Source organism: Lolium perenne, chromosome 3 (assembly GCF_019359855.2).
Source record: "Lolium perenne isolate Kyuss_39 chromosome 3, Kyuss_2.0, whole genome shotgun sequence".
Classification (NCBI taxonomy): Eukaryota; Viridiplantae; Streptophyta; class Magnoliopsida; order Poales; family Poaceae; genus Lolium; species Lolium perenne.
The window spans coordinates 55,055,415-55,065,677 of record NC_067246.2 but is presented as its reverse complement, the minus strand read 5'-3'; positions in this window follow the sequence as shown (position 1 = coordinate 55,065,677).

The window sequence follows — 10,263 nt, the reverse complement described above, 5'->3', positions numbered from 1 at the left end:
GAATTATTCCTATAAGCATTGTTGTTGAAATTATTACTTTTAATGAAGTTCACATCAACATTCTCTTCTTGAGCAACCAATGAAGCTAAAGGAATATTATTTGGATTAACATTAGATCTACCATTCACAAGCATAGACATAATAGCATCAATCTTATCACTCAAGGAGGAGGTTTCTTCAACAGAATTTACCTTCTTACCTTGTGGAGCCCTTTCAGTGTGCCATTCAGAGTAGTTGATCATCATATTATCAAGGAGCTTTGTTGCCGCCCCCAAAGTAATGGACATAAATGTACCTCCGGCAGCTGAATCCAATAGGTTCCGCGAAGAAAAATTTGATCCTGCATAGAAGGTTTGGATGATCATCCAAGTAGTTAGTCCATGGGTTGGGCAATTCTTTACCAAAGATTTCATTCTTTCCCATGCTTGAGCAACATGTTCATTATCCAATTGCTTAAAAATCATTATGCTACTTCTCAAAGATATAATTTTAGCAGGAGGATAATATCTACCAATGAAAGCATCTTTACATTTAGTCCATGAATCAATACTATTCTTAGGCAAAGATAGCAACCAATCTTTAGCTCTTCCTCTTAAAGAGAAAGGAAACAATTTCAATTTTATAATATCACCATCTACATCCTTATACTTTTGCATTTCACAAAGTTCAACAAAATTATTAAGATGGGCAGCAGCATCATCAAAACTAACACCAGAAAATTGCTCTCTCATGACAAGATTTAGTAAAGCAGGTTTAATTTCAAAGAATTCTGCTGCAGTAGCAGGTGGAGCAATAGGTGTGCATAGGAAATCATTATTATTTGTGCTAGTGAAATCACACAACTTAGTATTCTCAGGAGTACCCATTTTAGCAGTAGTAAATAAAGCAAACTAAATAAAGTAAATGCAAGTAACTAATTTTTTTTGTGTTTTTAATATAGAGAACGCAACAAGACAGTAAATAAAGTAAAAACTAGCAATTAATTTTTTTGTGTTTTTGATATAAAGAGCAAACAAAGCAGTAAATAAAGTAAAGTAAAGCAAGACAAAAACAAAGTAAAGAGATTGGAAGTGGGAGACTCCCCTTGCAGCGTGTCTTGATCTCCCCGGCAACGGCGCCAGAAAAAGAGTTGTTGCCGTGGGAGTTAGCAATCTTTGTGGTGTAACTTTTTTCTTCAGATCCCCGGCAACGGCGCCAAAATAATAGCTTGATGCGTGCAGTTAACACACGTCCGTTGGGAACCCCAAGAGGAAGGTGTGATGCGTACAGTAGCAAGTTTTCCCTCAGTAAGAAACCAAGGTTATCGAAACAGTAGGAGTCAAGGAACACGTGAAGGTTGTTGGTGACGGAGTGTAGTGCGGCGCAACACCAGGGATTCCGGCGCCAACGTGGAACCTGCACAACACAATCAAAGTACTTTGCCCCAACGTAACAGTGAGGTTGTCAATCTCACCGGCTTGCTGAAAACAAAGGATTAACCGTATAGTGTGGAGGATGATGTTCGTTTGCGAAGAACAGTAAAGAACAAGTATTGCAGTAGATTGTATTTCAGATGTAAAGAATGGACCGGGGTCCACAGTTCACTAGTGGTGTCTCTCCCATAAGATAAATAGCATGTTGGGTGAACAAATTACAGTTGGGCAATTGACAAATAAAGAAGGCATAACAATGCTCATACATATATCACGATGAGTACTATGAGATTTAATCAGGGCATTACGACAAAGTACATAGACCGCTATCCAGCATGCATCTATGCCTAAAAAGTCCACTTTCAGGTTATCATCCGAACCCCTTCCAGTATTAAGTTGCAAACAACAGACAATTGCATTAAGTATGGTGCGTAATGTAATCAACACAAATATCCTTAGACAAAGCATTGATGTTTTATCCCTAGTGGCAACAGACATCCACAACCTTAGAACTTTCTCACACGTCCCAGATTCAATGGAGGCATGAACCCACTATCAAGCATAAATACTCCCTCTTGGAGTTACAAGTATCAACTTGGCCAGAGCCTCTACTAGCAACGGAGAGCATGCAAGAACATAAACAACATATATGATAGATTGATAATCAACTTGACATAGTATTCCATATTCATCGGATCCCAACAAACACAACATGTAGCATTACAAATAAATGATCTTGATCATGATAGGCAGCTCACAAGATCTAACATGATAGCACAATGAGGAGAAGACAACCATCTAGCTACTGCTATGGACCCATAGTCCAGGGGTGAACTACTCACACATCAATCCGGAGGCGATCATGGCGATGAAGAGACCTCCGGGAGATGATTCCCCTCTCCGGCAGGGTGCCGGAGGCGATCTCCTGAATCCCCCGAGATGGGATTGGCGGTGGCTGCGTCTCTGGAAGGTTTTCCGTATCGTGGCTCTCGGTACAGAGGGTTTCGCGACGAAGGCTATAAGTAGGCGGAAGGGCAGAGTCGGAGGGCTGACGAGGGGCCCACCCCATAGGGTGGCGCGGGCCCCCCTCTGGCCACGCGGCCCTATGGTGGCGGCGCCTTGTCGCCCCACTTCGTAACCCTTTCGGTCTTCTGGAAGCTTCGTGGAAATATAAGACCCTGGGCGTTGATTTCGTCCAATTCCGAGAATATTTCCTTTGTAGGATTTCTGAAACCAAAAATAACAGAAAACAGCAACTGGCTCTTCGGCATCTCGTCAATAGGTTAGTGCCGGAAAATGCATAATAATGACATAAAGTGTGTATAAAACATGTGAGTATCATCATAAAAGTAGCATGGAACATAAGAAATTATGGATACGTTTGAGACGTATCAGTGAAGCGCGGCGGTACAGGTCTGGCCAGCGGCGAATTGATACCACCGAGGCGGACGAGCAGTTCATGGCACAGTGGCGCAGAGAACATCCCGGAGCCGTCGAGGCAGAGCGCGCATTCTGGAAGGACAAGCAGACGTACAGGAGAGAGAGGAGGGCGGGAAAGCGGCAGAGGAAGGCCGAGGTTGAAGCAGAGTACGCCAAAGGAGAGGCGTCGACATGGGGGGAGGATGATGAACGGTGGTCATGGAACCTCACAACCACCGCTTCAGAGGACACCCCCAACGAGGATGAAGATTTCGACTTCTGATTAATATGTGTGTGTGTCGAGTCCGTGTGTCTAGCGGGTCATGCGTCGACCTAGTGTTAAGTGCTTTGTTCGTGTGTGGGTGTAGTTCTTTAAATGTTTTGGTTTGTGTGTGGGTCTAGTTCTTTAAGTGTTTTGGTTCCTGTGTGGGTGTAGTTCTTTAAGTATTTTGGTTCCTGTGTGTGGGTGTAGTTCTTTAAGTGTTTCGGTTCGTGTGTGGGTCTAGTTCTTTAAGCGCTTTGATATGTGTGTGGGTCTAGTTATTTAAGTGTTTTGTATCGTGTCTGGGTCTTAAGTTCTTAAATGTATCACTTTTTTGCATGCCATGCCATGTGGACACACACAAGTTTTGGGGCCATTCACCCCCTCTGAGGCTCAATTTCTGACGAAACCCTAGTTATGTTGACTGCGCGGTCTACCCATTTGACTGCATCCTATCGGGGGTCCCCCGGTGGGCATATGCCTCCATTTGAGCTTAGTTAGGTCATAGGTACATGTGGTAACAAGGATCATCCCATATGATCCCAAGTTTCTCTCCGGTTTACCTCCGAGGGAGTTCCCCCCTATACATCCAGAATCTGCCTAAGTGTAGGACCCTGATGCGTGCAGTTAACACACGTCCGTTGGGAACCCCAAGAGGAAGGTGTGATGCGTACAGTAGCAAGTTTTCCCTCAGAAAGAAACCAAGGTTTATCGAACCAGTAGGAGCCAAGAAGCACGTTGAAGGTTGATGGCGGCGGAGTGTAGTGCGGCGCAACACCAGGGATTCCGGCGCCAACGTGGAACCTGCACAACACAATCAAAGTACTTTGCCCCAACGTAACAGTGAGGTTGTCAATCTCACCGGCTTGATGTAAACAAAGGATTAGATGTATAGTGTGGATGATGATGATTGTTTGCGAAGAACAGTAAGAACAATTGCAGTAGATTGTATTTCAGATGTAAAGAATAGGACCGGGGTCCACAGTTCACTAGTGGTGTCTCTCCCATAAGATAAACAGATGTTGGGTGAACAAATTACAGTTGGGCAATTGACAAATAAAGAAGGCATAACAATGCACATACATATATCATGATGAGTACTATGAGATTTAATCAGGGCATTACGACAAAGTACATAGACCGCTATCCAGCATGCATCTATGCCTAGAAAGTCCACTTTCAGGTTATCATCCGAACCCCTTCCGGTATTAAGTTGCAAGCAATAGACAATTGCATTAAGTATGGTGCGTAATGTAATCAACACAAATATCCTTAGACAAAGCATCGATGTTTTATCCCTAGTGGCAACAGCACATCCACAACCTTAGAACTTTCTGTCACTGTCCCAGATTTAATGGAGGCATGAACCCACTATCGAGCATAAATACTCCCTCTTGGAGTCACAAGTATCAACTTGGCCAGAGCCTCTACTAGCAACGGAGAGCATGCAAGAACATAAATAACATATATGATAGATTGATAATCAACTTGACATAGTATTCAATATTCATCGGATCCCAACAAACACAACATGTAGCATTACAGATAGATGATCTTGATCATGATAGGCAGCTCACAAGATCTAACATGATAGCACAATGAGGAGAAGACAACCATCTAGCTACTGCTATGGACCCATAGTCCAGGGGTGGACTACTCACACATCGATCCGGAGGCGATCATGGCGATGAAGAGACCTCCGGGAGATGATTCCCCTCTCCGGCAGGGTGCCGGAGGCGATCTCCTGAATCCCCCGAGATAGGATTGGCGGCGGCGGCGTCTCTGGAAGGTTTTCCGTATCGTGGCTCTCGGTACTGGGGGTTTCGCGACGAAGGCTTTAAGTAGGCGGAAGGGCAGGTCAGGAAGAGTCACGGGGGCCCCACATGCTAGGACCGCGCGGGCCCCCTGTAGGCCGCGCCGCCCTGTTGTGTGGCCACCTCGTGGCCCCACTTCTTATCCTCTTCGGTCTTCTGGAAGCTTCGTGCAAAAATAGGACCCTGGGCGTTGATTTCGTCCAATTCCGAGAATATTTCCTTACTAGGATTTCTGAAACCAAAAACAGCAGAAAACAGCAATTGGCTCTTCGGCATCTCGTCAGTAGGTTAGTGCCGGAAAATGCATAATAATGACATATAATGTGTATAAAACATGTGAGTATCATCATAAAAGTAGCATGGAACATAAGAAATTATAGATACGTTTGGGACGTACCAAGCATCCCCAAGCTTAGTTCCTACTCGCCCTCGAGTAGGTAAACGATAACAAGGATAATTTCTGAAGTGACATGCTATCATAATCTTGATCATACTATTGTAAGCATATGAGATGAATGCAGCGATTCGAAGCAATGATGAAGATAATGAGTAAACAAATGAATCATATAGCAAAGACTTTTCATGAATAATACTTTCAAGACAAGCATCAATAAGACTTGCATAAGAGTTACTCATAAAGCAATAAATTCTTAGTAGAAAGCTTTGAAACAACACAAAGTAAGATATAAGTTTCAGCGGTTGCTTTCAACTTCAACATGTTTATCTCATGGATAATTGTCAACACAAAGTAATATAATAAGTGCAATAGCTAAACATGTAAGAATCAATGCACACAGTTTACACAAGTGTTTGCTTCTAAGATAGAAAGAAGTAGGTAAACTGACTCAACAATAAAGTAGAAGAATGGCCCTTCGCAGAGGGAAGCATGGATTACTATATTTGTGCTAGAGCTTTTCATTTTGAAAACAAGAAACAATTTTGTCAACGGTAGTAATAAAGCATATGTGTTATGTATAAGACATCTTATAAGTTGCAAGCCTCATGCATAGTATACTAATAGTGCTCGCACCTTGTCCTAATTAGCTTGGATTAACACAGATTATCATTGCATAGCATATGTTTCAACCAAGTGTCACAAAGGGGTACCTCTATGCCGCCTGTACAAAGGTCTAAGGAGAAAGTTCGCATTGGATTTCTCGCTTTTGATTATTCTCAACTTAGACATCCATACCGGGACAACATAGACAACAGATAATGGACTCCTCTTTAATGCATAAGCATTTAACAACAGATAATATTCTCATAAGAGATTGAGGATTTGTGTCCAAACTGAAACTTCCACCATGAATCATGGCTTTAGTTAGCGGCCCAATGTTCTTCTCTAACAATATGCATACTCAAACCATTTGATCATGAAAATCGCCCTTACTTCAGACAAGACGAACATGCATAGCAACTCACATGATATTCAACAAAGGTAAAAGTTGATGGCGTCCCCAGAAACATGGTTACCGCTCAACAAGCAACTTATTAAGAAATAAGATACATAAGTACATATTTTTCACCACAATAGTTTTTAAGGCTATTTTCCCATGAGCTATATATTGTAAAGGCAAAGAATAGAAGTTTAAAGGTAGCACTCAAGTAATGTACTTTGGAATGGCAGAGAAATACCATGTGGTAGGTAGGTATGGTGGACACAAATGGCATAGTATTTGGCTCAAGGATTTGGATGCACGAGAAGAAATCCTCTCAATACAAGGCTAGGCTAGCAAGGTTGTTTGAAGCAAACTCAAGTATAAAAGGTGCAGCAAAGCTCACATATGAACATATTGTAACTATTATAAGACTTTACATTCTCTCCTTGTTGTTCAAACACCTTAACCAGAAAATATCTAGACTCTAGAGAAACTAATCATGCAAACCAGATTTTAACAAGCTCTATGTAATTCTTCATTAATGGGTACAAGGTACATGATGCAAGAGCTTAAACATGATCTATATGAGCACAACAATTGCCAAGTATCAAATTATTCAAGACATTATACCATTTACCACATGCGGCATTTTCCGTTTCCAACCATATAGCAATGAATGAAATAGTCCAACTTTCGCAATGAACATTAAAGATAAAGCTAAGAACACATGTGTTCATATGCAACAGCGGAGCGTGTCTCTCTCCCAAACAAAGAATGCTAGGATCCGATTTTATTCAAACAAAAACAAAAACAAAAACAAACAGACGCTCCAAGTAAAGCACATAAGATGTGACGGAATAAAAATATAGTTTCACTAGAGGTGACCTGATAAGTTGTCGATGAAGAAGGGATGCCTTGGGCATCCCCAAGCTTAGACGCTTGAGTCTTCTTAAAATATGCAGGGATGAACCACGGGGGCATCCCCAAGCTTTGACTTTTCACTCTTCTTGATCATATTGTATCATCCTCCTCTCTTGACCCTTGAAAACTTCCTCCACACCAAACTCAAAACAAACTCATTAGAGGGTCAGTGCATAATTCATATATTCAGAGGTGACATAATCATTCTTAGCACTTCTGGACATTGCACAAAGCTACTGAACGTTAATGGAACAAAGAAATCCATCAAACATAGCAAAACAAGCAATGCGAAATAAAAGGCAGAATCTGTCAAAACAGAACAGTCCGTAAAGACGAATTTTTTAGAGGCACCAGACTTGCTCAGATGAAAATGCCCAAATTGAATGAAAGTTGCGTACATATCTGAGGATCACGCACATAAATTGGCAGATTTTTCTGAGTTACCTACAGAGAACCATACCCAAATTCGTGACAGCAAGAAATCTGTTTCTGCGCAGTAATCCAAATCTAGTATTGACTTTACTTGGCACAACAATGCAATAAAATAAAGATAAGAAGAGGTTGCTACAGTAGTAACAACTTCCAAGACACAACAAAACAGAAGCAAAATAAAGACATGGGTTATCTCCCAAGAAGTGCTTTCTTTATAGCCATTAAGATGGGCTCAGCAATTTTAATGATGCTCACATAAGAAATAATAATTGAAGCAAAAGAGAGCATCAAGAAGCAAAATCAAAACACATTTAAGTCTAACCCACTTCCTATGCATAGGAATCTTGTACACAAATAAATCCATGAAGAACAAAGTGACAAGCATAGGAAGATAACACAAGAGTAACTTCAAGATTCTCAACACAAAGAGGGGAAACTTCATATTTTTAAGATGCATATAACCATGTTTCCCTCTCTCATAATAACTTTCAGTAGCATCATGAACAAACTCAACAATATAACTATCAAATGAAACATTCTTATCATGAGCTATATGCATAAAACTATTACTCTCCACATAAGCATAATCAATTTTATTAGTTGTAGTGGGAGCAAATTCAACAACGTAGCTATCATTATTATTCTCGTCAAGTGTAGGAGGCATAGTATAATCATAATAAAATTTACTCTCCATAGTAGGCGGCACCAAAAGACCACTATCATTATAATCATCATAAATAGGAGGCAAAGTATCATCAAAGAAAATTTTCTCCTCAATGCTTGGGGGACTAAAAATATCATGCTCCTCAAAACCAGCTTCCCCAAGCTTAGAATTTTCCATAGCATTAGCAACAATGGTGTTAAAAGCATTCATACTAATAACATTGCCTTTAGCATGCATATAAAGTTCCATAGGTTTTTAAATTTTCTCTTCAAACACCTCATGTCCTAACTCAAGATAAATACTATAAAGATCTCTAATATTTTTGTTGTTTTCCATTAAGCCTAACTAGTGAAGTCACACAACTTAGTGTTCTCAAGAGTATTCATTTTAACAGTAATAAAAACAAGTAAAGCAAACTAAATAAAGTAAAGTAAAATAAGTAACTAATTTTTTTTGTGTTTTTGATATAAAGAAAGCAAACAAAACAGTAAATAAAATAAAGCAAGACAAAAACAAAGTAAAGAGATTAGAAGTGGAGACTCCCCTTGTAGCGTGTCTTGATCTCCCCGGCAACGGCGCCAGAAAATAAAGCTGTTGCCGTGGGAGTTGGCAATTTTCGTGGTGTAGCTTTTCTTCAGTTCCCCGGCAACGGCGCCAGAAAATATGCTTGATGCGTGCAGTTAACACACGTCCGTTGGGAACCCAAAGAGGAAGATGTGATGCGTACAGTAGCAAGTTTTCCCTCAGAAAGAAACCAAGGTTTATCGAACCAGTAGGAGCCAAGAAGCACGTTGAAGGTTGATGGCGGCGGAGTGTAGTGCGGCGCAACACCAGGGATTCCGGCGCCAACGTGGAACCTGCACAACACAATCAAAGTACTTTGGCCCATGATGCGTGTAGTTGACACGTCCGTTGGGAACCCCAAGAGGAAGGTGTGATGAGCACAGTAGCAAGTTTCCCTCAGTAAGAAACCAAGGATTAATCGAACCAGTAGGAGTCAAGAAGCACGTTGAAGGTTGATGGCGGCGGGATGTAGTGCGGCGCAACACCAGGGATTCCAGCGCCAACGTGGAACCTGCACAACACAACCAAAGTACTTTGCCCCAACGAAACAGTGAGGTTGTCAATCTCACCGGCTTGCTGTAACAAAGGATTAGATGTATAGTGTGGATGATGATTGTTTGCGAAGAACAGTAAAACAAGTATTGCAGCAGATTGTATTCAATGTAAAGAATAGGACCGGGGTCCACAGTTCACTAGAGGTGTCTCTCCCATAAGATAAATAGCATGTTGGGTGAACAAATTACAGTCGGGCAATTGACAAATAGAGAGGACATGACAATGCACATACATGATATGATAAATATTGTGAGATTTAATTGGGCATTACGACAAAGTACATAGACCGCTATCCAGCATGCATCTATGCCTAAAAAGTCCACCTTCAGGTTATCATCCGAACCCCTTCCGGTATTAAGTTGCAAACAACAGACAATTGCATTAAGTATGGTGCGTAATGTAATCAATAACTACATCCTCGGACATAGCATCAATGTTTTATCCCTAGTGGCAACAACACATCCACAACCTTAGAACTTTCTCACATCGTCCCAGATTTAATGGAGGCATGAACCCACTATCGAGCATAAATACTCCCTCTTGGAGTTAAGAGCAAAAACTTGGCCAGAGCCTCTACTAATAACGGAGAGCATGCAAGATCATAAACAACACATAGGTAATAGATTGATAATCACCATAACATAGTATTCTCTATCCATCGGATCCCGACAAACACAACATATAAAATTACAGATAGATGATCTTGATCATGTTAGGCAGCTCACAAGATCCAACAATGAAGCACATAAGGAGAAGACGACCATCTAGCTACTGCTATGGACCTATAGTCCAGGGGTGAACTACTCACACATCACTCCGGAGGCGATCATGGTGATGAAGA